The 16,268-nt window shown below is 36.9% G+C and overlaps 1 protein-coding gene and 1 pseudogene across 4 annotated transcripts in view; one reads left to right on the plus strand and one right to left on the minus strand.

Moving 5' to 3' along the window:
• Positions 1–1,380: 1,380 nt before the first annotated feature.
• On the minus strand, positions 1,381–1,608 carry LOC100610139 (large ribosomal subunit protein eL38-like; annotated as a pseudogene).
• Positions 1,609–3,286: 1,678 nt separating this feature from the next.
• Positions 3,287–16,268, plus strand: part of AGTR1 (angiotensin II receptor type 1) — a 44,841-nt gene continuing 31,859 nt past the window's right edge. For 2 of the 4 annotated variants that reach the window (XM_054680284.2, XM_009446608.4), the window contains exons 1-2: positions 3,287–3,534; positions 13,340–13,423. The gene's annotated coding sequence lies outside the window, so the exon portion shown is untranslated. The remainder of the gene's footprint in view (positions 3,535–13,339; positions 13,424–16,268) is intronic. The other 2 variants (NM_001071793.2, XM_009446610.4) reach the window with 2 other exon arrangements.

Consider the following 16,268-nt stretch of genomic DNA (forward strand, 5'->3'; position numbering starts at 1 on the left):
TTCCTGCTGGCTAATAATATTGAGTTTTTTTATGTGTTTGTCTACCTTCTTTAGAGAAATGTATATTAAGATCCTTTGACCATTTTTAATGGTGTTTTTATTATCTTTGTGTGTGCTTTATTATCTTTATATGTTCTGTACATGAGTCCTTATCAGGTATATAATTTGCAAATATCTTCGCACATTCTTGGCTTTTTCTTTTCACTTTCTTGATACCCTTGGAAGTACAGATGCTGTTAATATTGATGAAATCAAATTAATTTACCTACTTTTTCTTGTATTTCTTATGCTTTTGGAGTTGTATCTAAGATGGCTTTGCATAACCCAAGGTAACAAAGGTTTACTCCTACGTTTTCTATTTAGAGTTTTATAATTTTTCTCTTAAGCTTGGGTCTATGATCCATTTTGACTTAATTTTTACATGTGGTATTATAAGGAGTCCAACTTCATTCTTCTGCATGCAGATATCCAATTATTCCAGTACCATCTGTAATAAAGATTACTCATTCTGCATTTTTTCAACCCTTTTCAAAATCTAGTGGCTCATAAATGTAAGGGTTTAGTTTGTGGACACAATTCTGTTCCATTGATCTTTCTATCTATTGCTATGCCAGTACCACGTTGTCTTGTTTATTGTAATTTTGCAGTAAATTTTGAAATTGGTAAGTTTGTTCTTTTTCAGAATTGTCTTGACTATTCTGGGCCCCTCGCACTGCTACATGTTTTTAGGATAACTCCATTCATTTCTGCAATAAAAGCTTGCTGGGTTTTGATAGAGATTTTGTTTAACCTGTAGATCATTTGAAGATTAATGCCATTGTAACGATATTAAATCTTTCAATCCAAGAACATGGAATGTCATTCCATTTATTTAGGTCTACCTTATTTCAACAATTCTTTTTGTTTGTTTTCAGACTACAAGTTTTAGATCCTTTTGTTAAATTTATTTCTTAGGGTTTTTTTTTGTTTTGTTTTGTTTTGTTGGTTGGTTGGTTTGTTTTGAGATGGAGTCTCACTCTGTCACCCAGGCTGGAGTGCAGTGGCACAATCTCAGCTCACAGCAACCTCTGCCTCCTGGGTTCAAGCGATTCTTCTGCCTCAGCCTCCTCCTCCTGAGTAGCTGGAACTACAGGCATGCACCACCACGCCTGGCTTTTTTTTTTTTTTTTTTTTTGCATTTTTAGTAGAGACAGGGTTTCACGATGTTGGCCAGCCTGGTCTCGAATCCCTGACCTTGTGATTCACCCACCTCGGCCTCCCAAAGTGCTGAGATTACAGGAGTGAGCCACTACACCAGGTCATTTCTTAGTATTTTTACTCTTTTGATCTATAGTAAGTAAAATTGTTTTTATCTTTGAATTTTTAAATTTTTAACACAGTTCAAATCAGTGTGTCTGATTTCATCTCCTTCTCTAACAAACCAGGGTGCCAGAACTGCTTCAGTTTCTCTGCCTTCTCTTTGTCTATGATGACTAATGTATGAAGGTATCTGCTGCATCAAACTTTAAACTTCACATTATCCTTATTTCTCTTGACCTTGACAGATCTGGCATCTTTTCACCTGGCTGTAAGCAGAAAGTCCTTGATCTCCTTAACTTTTTGAGGCATGGCAGCATGTGAGGCAGGGAGAGGACACAGACCCACACTGCAAGTGGTGAGAAGCCAACAGTGGAATTGTTTCCTTAATTCCATTTGTTGATTGTTTATTGCTAGTGTATAGAAATACAACTGATTTTTGTATATTGATCTTGTATTCTAAAAACTTGCTCAACTTGTTTCTTAGTTCTAATAGTTAATTAATTGATTCCTTAGGGCTTTTTAATACAAGATCATGTCATCTACAAATAGAAATTGTTTTACTTTCTTTCTAATCTGGATGCCATTTATCTTTTTTTCTTGTCCAATTGCCCTCACTAGAACCTTTAGTACAAAGTTAAATAGAAATGGGAAGACTAGACATTTTGTCTTGTTCCTGATCTTAGACATAAAAACGTTCTCTTCCGTTATTATGTGTGATATTAGTTAAGTTTTTCATAAATAAACTTTACAGTTTGAGGAAGTTTCTATTCCTAGTTTGTTGAGTGTTAGCATGAAAAAGTGTTGAATTTTGCCCAATAGTTTTTAAAATTTTTTTTAGACAATCATGTAGGCTTTGTCCATTTTTTACTTCTTTAATTTTATTTTTATTGATACACAATAGATGTACACTTTTTAGGTACATGCAATAATTTAATGCCCCTCACTATAAATTCGGAGCTGCCTCCTCGCGGATGATTCCAGCGCCTGACAGCCAGGACCCCAGGCAGCAGCGAGTGACAGGACTTTTTAGGTACATGCAATAATTTAATGCATTCATATAAAGATCAAATCAGTGCAATTGGCATATCCATCACCTTAAATATTTGTCTTTTCTTCATGCTAAAAACATTCAAATTATTTTCTCCTAGCTACTCTGAAATATACAATAGATTACTGTAAACTACAGTCACCCTACTCACCTATCAAACATTAATTGATTTTTGGTAAACTAATCTAATCTTGCTTTCTGGCATCAACCTCACTTGACCATGGTGTATAGTCCCTTTCATATGTGATTGGATTCAATTTGCCTACATTTTGTTGAGAATTTTTATCTATACTCTTAAGAAATATTGATCTGTAGTCTCGTGATGTCTTTATCTGGTTTTGTTATCAGGGTGATACTGGCCTCATAGCATGAGTTGGGAGATCATCCTTACTCTTCTATTTTTTGGAAGAGTTTGTGAAGAATTGATATTATTTCTTCTTTAAATATTTATTGGGTTTTTTAAATACATTTTTAAAATGCAACTTGGGTAGCATGTCCAATAGGAACAAATGAGTGTCCACCCTTGAATTTCATAACCCTGGAATTAATCCATGTAATCTATGATCCACAACTGTATTACCAAAGTTCGAGTTACTCATAGGAAAGAGAAAGAAGTTCTCTAATTCGTCCTTAAAAGTTTTCCAAGTTCAGAAAAAAAAAAAATGTTGAAGAACACGAATCTCCGCAGGAAATGATACTCCTGTACCCCCAGCTCGCTCTCCCTCACGACCCCTCGCTAGGCGGGGTTCGGGACCAGGTGAACGCTGATCTGATAGTTGACACGGGACGACTGTGGCATCATCCTTGCTGCCGTCAGTATCCCGAGAGGGAGGAGGTTGGGCCGGGAGGGTCTCCCGGGGCGGGGCGGAGGAGGAGGGAATGCAAAACAGAGCCTCGTCCCCCGGAACCCAAGAAGCAGCAACGCCCCTCACTATAAATTCGGAGCTGCCTCCTCGCCGATGATTCCAGCGCCTGACAGCCAGGACCCCAGGCAGCAGCGAGTGACAGGACGTCTGGACCGGCGCGCCGCTAGCAGCTCTGCCGGGCCGCGGCGGTGATCGATGGGGAGCGGCTGGAGCGGACCCAGCGAGTGAGGGCGCACAGCCGGGACGCCGAGGCGGCGGGCGGGAGACCCGCACCAGCGCAGCCGGCCCTCGGCGGGACGTGACGCAGCGCCTGGGGCGCGGGTGAGTCCGCGCGGACCGCCAGGCATGCTTGGGGGACTTCAAGGGTGGGGTGCTAAGTTTCATGTCACGGTGTCCTAACTGCTGACTCTATACTGGGAAGCTCTCGGGGACCAAGGAAAGAGCGACCATAGTTCTGGTCAGCGCCTGCCCCTGGAGCTGGCCACACTTTCCCAAATCAGGTGAGGGGCTTCTGGAATGGGAGGGAACAAGGTAGGTTTGTTTGCCACGTGCCTCGAAATTCTCAATCCATTTTAACCAAACTCTTCCGAGTGCAAGGAAGAAATCTACAGAAATAAGATGCAATTCAATAAACTTTCTTCCTGAGGCTTTTAGTTAACTCTTGTATTTTAGCCATCATCTGAGCGGGAAGCCGGTATGACTCTGCAAGGCGTTCGTTTAAAAGTTGTGCTACTTTCGAGGTGAAGTTAAGAGTGTCTCCATCCACGCCCTCTGCTTCCCAGTCAATGTCCCTGCACTGCTCACGTCCCTTTAGCTCTCTCCCTGCAAACCATAGCGGTGGGTCCTAGACACGGGACATCGCTCCAGCCTGGGCCAAACTCTCCCACCCTCAGGGTTCCCAGATGTCCTTTGAATAATCAAACTGAGGAAGGAGAAGCAAGATGTCTCCACACCCCAATCCCTACAGCCTTAGCCAATGCATGTGTGTAACTGAGACAGAATTTTAGCAAAAGGTCTTCTGCTTCCAGGACTAAACAGAGCCTCTGGCAGGCCACTGCCCGACACCCAACTCCATCCTCCAATTTTCTTAAATGTCCAGGTAAACATCTCCATAGTGCCAGCCTGCTATAGTCTCCCGAAGACCTCAGCAATTCTTCCCCAGAGCGTCTCCTTCTGCACCGTTTTTTTTTGGGCAACCGTTTGTGACCTGGCTATTGAGCCCACCTGGGCCTCTTCTCTTTGTTTGCTGATAGCCTCGTTAAGTATTAAAAACCTACTCCCCCCACTCAGGAGCCCTCTTTTAATGAAAGTTTGGGTACTGGGATCAAATTTGGGACTTGGCTACATTTATTTCCTGTGTCATTCTGAGAAGAGAAAGTAATAGTAAGAGGCAAGAAATTTGGCACCCTATTGATCTATTTTATTACTTTGTTGAGCAACTTGTGCTTCCCGCTGAAGATGCTGCATCCCAACATGATTCTCTTATTATTAGTTACCACCTGAGGGTTTTGGATCTCCAGGTGTTTATTTCCCATAGCATATGCTTTAACCCCCTTATAAGTCTTCTCTAAGGAGGAAACTGCCATACTTCCCTTGTCTTCTCTGGTGTTTCCCTAGCTATAAAGGCCCCACCTGCATAACCTGTCCTCAGGCTGTGATGTATTCCCGGGTGCCCTGGTACCTTCTCCTTCCTCTCCACCACCCTTCCTGACAGTGCAGGGGCAGGAAAGCATGGGGAGAAGGGAAATGGAGACTCCCACTTAACTTGCTGTGTGATAGTAAGAGCATTATTTCACAACTCTGAACCTCAAGTCTCTGCCCATAAGGTTCCCTCCAGTGATATAATTCCTTAATTTCTTTTGTTTTGGTTATTGCTTTAAAATAAAAGTCTAAGCTTAAGGCTAGGTTATAGAAACTGCCCATCATAATTGCTAGGTCTCAACATTTGCTTAAGTTTTGTGATTCTTAGTTTCAAGTCTGTTACCCACTCTCTCTCCCCGCCACCTTTTTTTCCCCTGACTTCATTGTTCTTTGTTCCCATCCTGAGGCCTTGATTTCTGGTTCTGCTCTTCTTTGACCTTAAACTGAATCAACTCTTCCATCATCCAACTCAGAAGAAAATTGGTTTTCTTCCACCGGTTCCACTGATGCCAATGGAAGACTTGTCTTCCTTGCGATTTGCAAAATGTCTTTCAGTCACAGGTGCTGTGGCAATGCTGCTGTCCCACAGCATTCTAAGCTTCAGTCTTTCTCTCTCTTATCGTGGGTCAGTATTCAGAAAAGGGCAGATTTGTGGGTTGTTCAGGTTTCTCACTTTTCTTTTCTTCTTTCTAGTTTGGGGTCAGAGTTGTGTGAGTATTTGTGTATATAATTTTGTTTTGGTTTTTTGTTCCTGCTGCTACTTACGACTGCTGTTATTATTTCAATTATGACTAATTAATACTAATGACTAATTTTCCCCTATGCTAGAGGGAAAATAAGGAAGAAAAGTTTACTCTGCTACTTACCCAAAGCCCAGGTAAAATGCTTAGCTGAGAAGGAATTTAAAACTCATAGTTTAAATGCATGATGCATGTCTGCTGTCATTTTATCTGTGCTGCCACAGTGTCCTTTCAAGCAGATAATTGAGAGTTGCTGTATTTTGCTTTCGAATTTGTTACAGGGACAAAAATAGTGACCCCTCACATTTAGGTGTTTTGGCTGCTTAATGCGAGCTCCTGCCCTCTAGCCGCATGCTTATTAGTTTACCTAGCCCTTTTTCTGGTCAGTCATGACTGGAGAATGCCAAAGAGTCTCCCAAGTAGGCTACCAAATTAAGAATTGTGTTTAGAAGTTTGAAGTCAGTCCAAGTGTTGTAAAGATTAAAACGTTGTTTTGAAGATATGCTGTGTCAATAAACAAATATGGAGCCAGAGCAACACAATGTGACCAAGTGTCCAAGCCCAGCTTAGGAACACTTTTCTCCCATGTTATCTAGCAAACTGACAAATCAGCTTTCCAACACGTGATGATTGGAAAATGCTATTAGTTTCCTTCAAAATTCTCCTAATGTTTCTTTTTCAAAATTGCCTAAGATCATTGGATTATGTGGTTTGTGTTTCTTTTCACTGTAGCTGCTTGTTAAAGCAGTATACTCAATCTCTGATAAGCAACAGTAAATTCGATCGATTTGTATCCTAAATTTAGCTATCACTTTACATTTTGTTTTATTCATAATATGAACTTTAGCTTCTAAAAATCAACTTTTTAATAGCTTAATATATAAAGCCATCTTAAATCAAGGAATATCTATAGGGACTTAAGGTAATATTCAACTAAATTGGCAAGTGACTACCATTATCCTATTAAAGCTCTAAAATGCAATATTTCAATCACAGAAAAAAAATCTTATAATTTAAAGAACTATAAATTGCCAGATGTTTCCCTAGTTATTACGTTAGTGACAAATTAGACAACTGGAAATAGAAAACAGAGTATATGTTTAGAACAGTCATAAAAGGACTAGTGACTATTGCTGCTAGCTGTGGTTGTATTAACATTAAAATATTTGCTATGGGATTTTTCTTCTTATCAAAGCAGATGCTCAGATGAGGAAAAACTTTCTTGCATATGAAAATCAAAATTGTCTTCCAAAATATTTAAGTAACAAAAAATTCATTATGTAGTATAAATGCTGTATGATTACATTATTCTTATAGTTAATTTAGAAGGGTTTGAATTTGTTTTTGCTTTGTTTATGTTTGTTTCTTCGATAGGTGCATTCTCTAACTGTCTTAAGTAGAAACAAATGTCTAGAATCTCTCAGTGATTATCAGTCTCCTTCCTATTACCAAGAATGTTTTTATTGTGTTGTTAATCTCACATGTAATTTTTTTAACATTTAAAAGTTTGGAAAATGGGTAAAAAATGAGTGTGCCTTGTTTCCTATTATTACAATGTGCCTTCCTATTTCAAGTCCCAATTCTAGATTTCCTTAAAACTTAAAATCATAGAATTAATAATCTTTCAGTTTAAGTCAACTTTTATGTGATTTCTTGTCCACTTATACACACATAGATGCCTTCATCTTCACCAAATAATGTAGAAATTTTATTTAGTTCAATGGATTTAAGTACTCTGTATGCTTAAGTACAAAATAAGAATATTGAGAAATGCACATATGATTGTGTACCTTTTTTTTTTTTTTTTTGAGACAGAGTCTTGCTCTGTTGCCCAGGCTGGCGTGCAGTGGCATGATCTCGGCTCACTGCAACCTCTGCCTCCCAGGTTCAAATGATTTTCCTGCCTCAGCCTCCCTAGTAGCTGGGATTACAGGTGCATGCCGCCACGCCCAGCTAATTTTTGTATTTTTAGTAGAGAAGAGGTTCGCCATGTTGGCCAGGCTGGTCTCAAACTTCTGACCTCAAGTGATCTCCCTGCCTCGGCCTCCCAAAGTGCTGGGATTACAGACATGAGCCACCTCACCTGGCCTGATTTTGTACTTTTAAAGAGAATTTGTTGTTGCTAATTTGCTAAGTTTATTTAGATATTTTCTGATTCTATATTAGTCAAAGCTCCTCTTATCTACTTTGGAAAATGAAGAATTATGTCTATAAAATATATCAACAACAGCTGCAGATACTTACAGAGGAAATACTGTGGATCTGAGTGATATTAGGCCCTGAGGACACAAGCCAAAGTATAAAAATGGTCTTTGCCATAGAGAGATAGTAGTCAAGCTAAGCACATATTTTGGCGTGGGTCTCTAATAGTCTAATGCTAGTAGGGTGGGAAGCCATTTAAAAATGGCCCCTCCTTCTGTCCTGCCTTTCAGACCAGATGGAGTGTCTAAAGTGGTCACACTGTTTGGTTCTGGCCACTTCTGTAATAACCACTGCTCCTTTCCCCTCCTCGTGAGATTATAACTCCTTTGACAGTATGGACGGCACCTAACGCATCCTTGTTTTCTTTTACTAAATGTTCCACGGAGTCACTTGCTTGCCTGTTTGTTGCTTATTTGTTTGTTTTTGGCTAAAACTACAGAAAATGTTAAATACATTTTCAGACCTTTATATTTTAAAAAAGAAATGTTAAGAAATAAATAATTTTTCTAATCTCATTTAGATACACTATCCTATTACACACAATGACAAATTTGATGCTTTTGTCTTGCTAATTGAAGAGCTAAGCATGAATACAGTTTTTCAGTCTACAGCAGCAATGACAAGGGTAAAGTGGAGAAAAGAGTAAGGAAAGAAAAAATTAAAAAGAATAAAAGGTTGAAATATTAAATCGGTGGTTCTTAAGATGACAGAGGCAGGTGAGACAAGAATACTGGAATCACCCAGGGGGCATATGAAATCTGTACATTTCATCCACACCTTCTTTTCTCCCCCTGTCCTCATTCCCCCTGTTGAGACACATTGTATTACAAATTAGGAGGAAACCATCTAAAATGATCTCACGTATCCCAGTTCTCATATTAGCATCATGAGTATCACCTGAGAGTTTGTTGGAACTGCAGAATCTCAGACCCTGTCCAGACCCATTGATTGCATAAGAATCTGCATTTTAGCAAAATCCTCAGGTGATTCAAATGCACATTAAGGGAAAAGAAACACAGTGTACCATACCTGTGGCTTGTTTAGAATAATTATGAAGAGGTGTTTTCTTGGCTCTTAACTAACGTTTTTAATAAAGCTAATATTTATTGAGTACATAAATGTGCCAAACACAACGTTCAGTCTTTCTTTAAATTTTTTTTATTTAATCCTCACAACAACCCTGTGAGATAGTTGCTGTTTTATCCTTATTTTATAGATTGGGATACCAAGTAATAATGAGATAAGTAGTTTACCCAAAAGCTGTAACTGATACAGTCGAGATGTAAACATAAGAATTCTAATTTCATTGCCTGTTCTCTTAGCTGTTACCTACAGTGTCTGCTCTATACTGGGCTACCTACTTTTTAAGGCCAACTAATTATTTGAAAATTTATTTAAAGTTTTAATTTGGGATCAAAATCTGTTTCCCTCATAAATTTTTTTTTAAAAAAAGCAAACAAGATCTATTCCATTTTGATCTAATGTTTTCCTGTCACCTTACCTTTAAGTGCAATAATGGGAAATTCTAGAAATTCCTTCTTTAACTGTTTGAAAAAATACCAAAACTATGACAGCCTGTCCAAATCCACTAAAATATATTTTTATATGCATGCTTTTTGTATATCAATTATACTTCAGTAAAGCTTTTTAAAAAAATAGTAGATGACATACTTTTAAAAATTAACTTTTGAGCCCAGGTATGGTGGCTCACACCTGTAATCCCAGCACTTTGGGAGGCCAAGGAGGGAGGATCACTTGAGGCCAGGAGTTTGAGACCAGCTGAGGCAACAAACTGAGACCCCCATCTCTACAAAAAATAAAAAATTACCAGAGCATGGTGGCGCACACCATGTAGTAGTTGGGACCTGTAGTCCCAACTACTCAGGAGACTGAGTTGGGAGGATTGCTTGAGTCTGGGAGGTGAAGGCTGCAGTAAGCCATGATCACACCACTGCACTCCAGCCTGAGCAACAGAGAAAGACCCTGTCTCGAATAATAATAATAATAATAATAACAACTTTTGATATCTCTATTTTTTCCCATAAAAATCCAAAATTTTCTGTTTACTTTTTGGTGCTCTCATGCTATAAAGTAAATTCTCCCTTGGATTGAACAAGTTATTTTCTGTTTTCTACATACACATAGACTGTTCGGCATTCCAACTCAAATTACATATTACTTTTTCAGCTTTTAATATAAATGCTTATTTACTACAAGCATGGTTTACAAAAATGTAGTAAAATATAGTTACTAACCAGTCAATGCTCAAGCCAGTGACTCCCCAAATGATTCAGTCCCTGAGCTATTTCACCCAGTGCAGGTAGATTCTCTGACAGCCATCAGTTGGATCCGTCCAAATATCTCCTGTTTTGACAGGGGCTTATTGATGTTGGTCAAAAGACAGGTGTGTATGGGTTCCCTGGGATAATGTTTGAGGGGAAACCTGTGCCAACAGGACTGAGCAGCCACTTTTTCAATGGTATTGAGAAAATTCATAGGAGATAAAATTTCACCAGCTCCTTGAATCTAGAACTGTAGATATTCAGGTAGCACTGACATTACAACATCTAATTTGTAAGTTATGGGTTAGGGCAAAATCAATCCAGGGCTGCCATCATGACAAGTAGTGGAAGTTTGAAAGAAGGAGAAATACCCAAAAGATATCTTACACATAGCAGGCAGAGTTTCTTAGTACTAATAAAAAATAAAGTACCAATGATCACCCTCTATAGCCCCTAAGAGTCCCCTGGTTTCACTAAGCCCCAATATTTGTGGCTGTGGCTGAATGCAATCTGCACAAGGTTTTCTTTTTAACAGTTGGAAAAAATCTCATTAGCATAGCATTTTTTTCTTTTTAACAGTTGGAAAAATTCTCGTAGCATAGCATTATTTCTAGTAAATTTCATATACTTAACAACTTTATCAGCACATATATTTTTCTTCACACTTATAATTTCATCAACACATATACTTTACTTTTTGACTCAAATTCTTCTTGCCATCAGTTCAAATGCTCCTGCCCTTAGAATGAGAATTTTCCATTAACCCAGCTTTAATAATCTAACTCTCTTTCCCATTCAAATGATGTCACTTCATATAAAACACATTTTATCATGATGTCTCCCAGCCCTCAGTTACACAGTTAATTGCTGCCACTTTATCATGAATGAAAAAGATGTGATTCTTGGGTAATGATTTCTTGAGTATGTCCTGGTCTATTATCTACTGAGTTACCAGAATGGATTTTTGAGAGAACACACAGTTATTCCTATTCCTTTTAATTTCCATTAACTTAAGCCATATGATAGAACATTACAGTTGTTATATATTTTGTATAAATATAAAATGTAATATATAATTTATATATTTTAAAATATTTAGTGGCAAGTAAAGATAATAGTAAGTGAAAAAATCAGTGTATAACATATGAATCGTAAGTGTGATCCCATGTATGTGTATACCTGGTAGATGCTTGTCAAGGTGCCATTAAGGTCTTGGGTTATTGGCATCTTAATGAAATTCATTTAATTATGTTAGGATTGATTTGTTAGTAAAATCACTTACATGTTTTTTAAATGCATGCATATCTGTGGAGCCAATAAGAAAAATTAGGAACAATATACAACAAATCTTAAGAGCTTTTGAGGATGATTTTTTTTCTTTCTTTCTTTTGTATGTACCTACAAAATTTTCTATAATGGATCTCTATTGATTTTATATTTTTTACTTTCTATTTGTCTTGGAATTTCTATTACTTTATTTATAATTCACTCTAGATTTTAGGTACTAGACAACTACTATTAACTCTCTGGAGAATGGTACTATAAATCTGACCCTTTCTGTCATTTTTTTTTTCTATGGTACACTAGTGTCTCACAAAGAGTTCACAGAATTCACACGGTCATGATATTTTATAGAAGAAATCATTTTATGGGAACTTTCTTTTGTTAATAGATCCTTCCAATGCTAACATTATTCTGTATAACAATGCTAAAGTTGGTATGCTAAAGTTGGTTTAAAAATTAACCTATATACAATCTTCTTGAATAACTCTTCAACTTTAAATAAATTTCTTATTTAAAAAATCCTCCTATATATAATTAAAAATACTGATGAATTTGACTACATAAAAATAAATGCTTATACAGTAAAAAGTACCATAAACAAAGTTATCATCTAAACAAGAAACCTGGGAAAGCTATTTGCCAGCCATTACATGTAAAATTCAAGTTTCCTTAACATAACATGAGCTCTTTAATGTGAGAGACAATAAACAACCTAATTGAAACATGAGCAAAAGCCATGGCTGAGCAAACTCGTAGAAGAATTACTATGGAAACAATAAGAAAATGAAAAGAAGTTCAACCTCATTCATAATTAACGAAATGCAAGTCAAAACAAAGATATACCTTTTACTTATCAGATAAAGAAAAAATGATTTGATAAAACCCAGATTCTTGGTATTATAAATTGGTATAACCTTAACGGAGGACATTTTATGAATATCTATCAAAAACTTAGCATATACAAACAATTTGGTTCAACAGTCTGTTAGAATTTATTATATAGATACATTCATATAAGTACAAAAGTGCATATATGTAAATATTATTATTGGGACATTTTTGTAGCAGCCAAAAGGAAAACTGAAAAAAAAGATTAAGGCTCATTAATAGCAGACTGGTTAAATAAACTATGTGTGAGTACAATGAATGAAATATTGTACAGCCATCAAAATGAATGAGGTAGATTTATATATGCTGATGTAGGAAATCTGCTAGCCATCATAAGTAAAATAAATGAAACAAAAGAAAATACTATGATGTACAAAAAGAAAAAACTATAGATATACATATTTATATGCATTTGTATGCATTTTTTATGAATATACATATTTATATGCATGTGTATGCAAGTCCTAGAAGGAGACATAGGTAACTATTAGTAGTACCTCTGGGAAGTAAATGCAGAGAAAAGTAATAGAGGGTAAGGATATGTTTACTTTTATTTTACATCCTTCTGTAACTTGACATTTATACGACACGTTAGCATTACTTCTGGGAAAAAGAAAAACAGAAAAGGTAATCTTTTAAAAAGGTATTTTTTAAATTATGGTAAAATAAAATGTGCATAAGCTTTATACTAAGTAATAGAATCATTTAAGTTTAGCTGTAGATTCACAAGTAAAAATCCAATCTATTTTCATATTCTTACATTTAGTAGCCATGTCTATAGAAAGAAATGGCTAGGAATGAGACTGCACTATTTTACCCTAAAACGTTCTTTTTCTCTTTGCCTAATGTATATCTACAAGGCCATTGGGGAAGATGTTGACCACAGGCAGGAAGATGATGAGATCCTGTGCCCACCACTTAATGCAGTCTAGCTCTATATAAGGAAAAATATGTTCTTGATGTGAACCAGATGGTTTCACTCCCTTCAAAAACACTCTTAAGATGCAGTGTGGAAGCTTACTCTGTAAATTAAAAAATAAAAACCTGACTATATTCAGTGGAATGCGTTAATCATTTTTTTCTTTTTAGGTTTGATATTTGACAAATTGATCTAAAATGGCTGGGTTTTTATCTGAATAACTCACTGATGCCATCCCAGAAAGTCGGCACCAGGTAAATGCCTTACATCTACAGCAGTGGGTCTGTCAGCAGTTTTCTCTAATGTGTCAGCGGTGGGGAGAGCGCAAAAACCCACACACACCATTATCTTGTGAAAGAAGTAGAGGAAGCAGAAAATAATGAAATCCCAGTGTTACCACATCCCCTCCAATATACAGATTAAGAGCGTTTGTATTTATATGGTTTTAAACATAAATAACATCAGAATTACTAAGCTATTTCCATTCATGTACTGATAATGAATCATGTGAGAAAGTCCTTTGGCAAGGACTCCACATGGCCACAGGTGATTCCTTTGAGCAGTGTTCTTCCTGTATAGGGCTTAAGAGGACCAGAAGGGAAATGATTGTACTCTCTTGTCGGCTACTTCCTGGGTGATTTGGGTTCTTTGATACCCCAGTGCTCACTTTCGGAAGTGTTAAGACCATAAACCTTAACAGTTGACCTTCTCACCTTCAGAAAACCCAAATGTCTCGGAGTTTCATTCTCACAAACTTCCACCTTCCTCCAATGATGAGATATAGGAAAAAAGACAATGTGAAATTGGAGATGGAGGTGCCCTCTTAGCCTCTTTACAGGCATGAGTCACATGGCAGGGCATTAAACTCTCTCACAACCTGTTGTGGAGCTCAGCAGGGTTAGCCAGGACTGCTTTGTCTATCTAACTCTTCTTACATGGGCCTATGTGATATTTTTCATAACAAGAGTCCGGGATTTACCTAACTAATAAGATTTCCCCATGCCCCTCCTTACAAAAACTCAGTTCACAGAACAAGCCCTGGGCGTCTCCTAGTCCCCTCCAGGGAAAATGAAGAGTAGCTTGTCCTATTCTGAATATGTTGTGCACCCATTTTATCAAAGTAGAGGATAGATACGTAGGTGCTGGGTGGGTAGATAAATATTAGAGGGATGCTTCTTCTTTGCTGTAATAGATTGGCAAGTAGGAATCATTTTCTGGAAGGTACTCCACAGTGGTGGTGTTAGAAAACTATTTAGAATGCCTTTAATCTTGGAGATAAAAATAGTAACACTTTACAGAGTTCTGTCAATGGATATCTTTAGGGATGTTTTGTTTTGGGAGGTTTTTTTTCTGATTTTGTTTTTTTCAGGTATAGCGAAGCTTGGGAATCTGGACTGTGCAGATTTTCTGCAAAAATCCAGCTCTGGAAAGAGTGTATTAAGATGCATATCCTAGGATGACACAAAGACAGTATACTTTATTTTACATCTTAAAAGTATTGAACAGAAGGAGTTTCGTCCATGATATCCCATCAGCCCACTAGCAGGAAAAGCAGGACACTTACCCAGGGGGTTCCTGCTGGAAATGATTCTTGGAATCAGCCTTCCTTCTACTCTATTTGGGAAGTCTTTGGTTTCTAACATTCACACATTTGTAGCAAAGCTTCCAAAATAACTATGATGTTTTGCTTAGGAATAACAAAACATGGAAGAAAACATTCTGTGAAATTTTAAACTTTTTCAAACCTTTAAGTTTCAGATGAATAAGCAAAACATACTTAATTCTAAGAAGCTATTTTTTGTTTGTCAAAGAACTGATGTTATACCAGTTCTAATATTAATTAGCAACTTTGCCCTGGTTTTCCTGTAAAATAATCTCCAAGGCCCTATCTCAATCTGTGGGCAGTATACTGAAATACAAAAAGTGTTCACAAAAGGACCTTCTGAACTTTGCAATCTCCCTTTAAAACTTTTACCAACTTAAAACTACAGAACTCTGATCTCTTATTGATTTAAACTAGTGATATGTAAACAGCACTTCAGAGCTTGTTTTACAGGACCAAAAATTTTATGCTGAAATCTACTCATGACAAATGGGAAAAACCTGATTAGCACATTTAAATGAATAAATAAAGAACCGTATTCAATGGCTTAAAATTTATAGACCTGCATCATCCATTATGGTAGCCATTTACTATATGTGGCTATTTACATTTAAATATAAATTTATTAAAATTAAACTAAAAATTCAGCCCCTCTGTTGCATTACCCCCATCTCAAGTGCTCAGTAGACACATGTGGTTAGTGGACAACACAGATTTAGAACATTTCTATCATAGGAAGTAGTACTGGACAGTACTGCTGTAAACACACTTATTAATAATGCAGCAGACTTTCATGGCCACTTGGTAAGAAGGTTTTCTGCTCTTTTAAACTTATTTGGGAAGTTTTTAATACTTTTGAAATTCTGATTTCCTCAGTGTTAGATTATCTAATATCAGCTCTCACAGACCATTTTTTGTTTTTCCTGTTTGTTTGCATATTAAAATATATAGGATTAAATGTTTCATGTGCTTTTCTAAAGTTGCAGTTCTTGATTTCTTAAAATTGTGAAAAGAAGTACCCACAGTTATATTAAGAACTAAAATATATGGCTGTTGGCTTGGTTACCAACATTGCAGACAGCTCCAAGTAAGCAAAAGTAAAAAAGATGTAGGATCATTTTTAAAGGCCAATATTTTCTTCCTTACTCGTTACTTTCTGTAAAATTCTGTAAGATTTTCTTTAGTTTTCCAATAATGATAAACATTTCACCATTGCATAGACATAATTAATTGATTTTTAAGCAGTTAGAAAGCCAAACAAAATAAGGGGTAGAATACTTCTTATTTTATTTTTTAATAAAAATGTACATATTAGAAGCCTTTATTTTTATTTAAATTGTATGTCACTGATAAGGTTTGGATATTTGCCCCTCCAAATCTCATGTTGAAATGTGATCCCCTGTGTTGGAGGTGGGGCCTGGTGGGAGGTGTTTGGATCCTGCAGGCAGATCTCTCATGAATGGCTTGGTGCCCTCCCCATGTTAATGAAAGAGTTC

The sequence above is a fragment of the Pan troglodytes genome, chromosome 2, assembly GCF_028858775.2.
Source record: "Pan troglodytes isolate AG18354 chromosome 2, NHGRI_mPanTro3-v2.0_pri, whole genome shotgun sequence".
In the NCBI taxonomy this organism is placed as follows: domain Eukaryota; kingdom Metazoa; phylum Chordata; class Mammalia; order Primates; family Hominidae; genus Pan; species Pan troglodytes.